The 2,479-nt window shown below is 47.7% G+C and overlaps 1 pseudogene; it reads right to left on the bottom strand.

The window, feature by feature from the left end:
* Positions 1-1,029: 1,029 nt before the first annotated feature.
* LOC134756680 (large ribosomal subunit protein eL19-like) lies at positions 1,030-2,479 on the bottom strand (annotated as a pseudogene).

Below are 2,479 nucleotides of genomic sequence, written 5' to 3'. Positions count from 1 at the left end.
CACACCACCGCGCCCAGCTAATTTTTGTATTTTTAGTAGAGATGGGGTTTCATCATATTGGCCAGGCTGGTCTTGAATTCCTGAGCTCGTGATCCTCCTGCCTCAGCCTCCCAGAGTGCTGGGATTACAGGTGTGAGCCACCGCGCCTGGCCCACATTTGATATTCTTAAGAGGCAGAGTGAAGAAATGGATCATTAGAATGACCTTAGAAGAGGCCAGGTGCAGTGTCCCACGCCTGTAATCCCAGCACTTTGGGAGTCCCAGGCAGGTGGATCACTTGAGGCCAGGAGTTTGAGATCCAGCCTGGCCAACATGGTGAAACCCATCTCTACTAAAAATACAAAAATTACCAGGGAGTGGTGGCACATGCCTGTAATCTGTCTCAAAAAAAAAAAAAAATGACCTTAGAAGATATGAACGAAAGTCAGACAGAGTCTCAAATGCACACTATCCAATTAGCTGTTACATGAATATCTCTGCAAGTTACAGTTCTAATACATGTAACAATAATAACAACAATGACAACATAGCAAACTCTTTGACTGGACTTATTCCTGGTGAGGCGCTTTTTTTTTTTTTTTTTTAGAGAGTCTCACTCTGTTGCCAGTCTGGAGTGCAGTGGCGCCATCTTGGCTCACTGCAACCTCTGCCTCCTGGGTTCAAGTGATTCTCCTACCTCAGCCTCCCGAGTAGCTGGAGCTACAGGAGTGTGCCACCAAGCCCAGCTAATTTTTGTATTTTAATTTTAATTTTATTTATTTATTTATTTGTTTGTTTTAATTATTTTTGAGAAAGAGTCTCACTCTGTCACCCAGGCTAGAATGCAGTGGCATGATCTCAGCTGCAACCTCCTCCTGCCAGGTTCAAGTGATTCTCCTGCCTCAGTCTCCCAAGTAGCTGGGACTACAGGCACCCGCCACCACACCTGGCTAATTTTTGTATTTTTAGTAGAGACGGGGTTTCACCATGTTGGCCAGGCTGGTCTTGAACTCCTGAGCTCAAGTGATCCACCTGTAGAGTCCAGCCCTACGGGGCTTAGCAGGTGTTCTCCCTGTGTGTGGAGACAAGAGATCGTAATAAATAAAGACACAAGACAAAGAGAAAACAGCTGGGCCCGGGAGACCACTACCATCAAGACACGGAGACTGCTAGTGGCCCAGAATGGCTGGGCGCGCTGATATTTATTGCACACAAGACAAGGGGGCATGGTGAGGAGGGCGAGTCTTCTAAGTGATTGACAAGGTGAAGCAAGTCACATGATCACCGGACAGGGGGCCCTTCCCTCTTAGGTAGCCGAAGCAGAGAGAGAGAAGGCAGCATACATCAGCGTTTTCTTCTATGCACTTATAAGAAAGATCAAAGACTTTAGGACTTTCACTATTTCTTCTACCGCTATCTACTACAAACTTCAAAGAGGAACCAGGGGTACGGCAGGAACATGAAAGTGGACAAGCAGCGTGACCTTTGGAGCACAGCACCACAGGCAGGGGTTTAGGCCTCCGGATGACTGCGGGCAGGCCTGGATAATATCCAACCTTCCACAAGAAGCTGGTGGAGCGGAGTGTCCCTGACTCCTCCAAGGAAAGGAGACTCCCTTTCGCGGTCTGCTAAGTAATGGGCGTCTTCCCAAACACTGGCATTACCGCTTGACCAAGAAGCCCTCAAGTGGTCCTTATGGGGGCGTGACAGAGGGCTCACCTCTTGCCTTCTAGGTCACTTCTCACAATGTCACTTCAGCATCTGACCCTATACCCGCCGGTTATTCCTAGGTTATATTAGTAATGCAACAAAGAGTAATATTAAAAGCTAATGATTAATAATGTTTATAATAATGATTGATAATTATCCATGATCATCTCTATATCTACTTTGTATTATGACTATTCTTATTCTAACCATTTTCTTTATTATACTGAAACAGTCTGTGCCTTCAGTCTCTTGCCTCGGCACCTGGGTAATCCTCCGCCTACACTTCCTTGGTCTTAGACCTGCGGGCCTCAGCCTGGTCAGCCAGGAGCTTCTTGTAGGCCTTGTCTGCTTTCAGCTTGTGGATGTGTTCCAGGATAATCCGCTTGTTTTTGAACACGTTCCCCTTCACCTTCAGGTACAGGCTGTGATACATGTGGCGATCAATCTTCTTAGATTCACGGTATCTTCTGAGTAGCCAGCACAGAATCCTCATTCTCCTTATCCACGTGACCTCTGGCATTCGGACGTTGGCTGTACCCTTCCGCTTACCTATGCCCGTGTGCCTGCCCTTCCGGGAGGCCAAGGTGTTTTTCCGGCATGGAGCCTGGGAATGGACCATCACAGGCTCGCCGATGATCAGCCCATCTTTGATTAGCTTTCGGATCTGCTGATGGGAGCTGGCATTGGCGATTTCATTGGTCTCACTGGGGTCCAACCAGACCTTCTTGCCACAGCAGAGGACACTAGAAGCGAACCTCTTCTAAAGCCTGAGCATATTTATGGCTGAGGC

The sequence above is a fragment of the Gorilla gorilla genome, chromosome 11, assembly GCF_029281585.2.
Source record: "Gorilla gorilla gorilla isolate KB3781 chromosome 11, NHGRI_mGorGor1-v2.1_pri, whole genome shotgun sequence".
NCBI lineage: Eukaryota > Metazoa > Chordata > Mammalia > Primates > Hominidae > Gorilla > Gorilla gorilla.
This window is presented reverse-complemented; position numbering and strand designations above follow the sequence as displayed.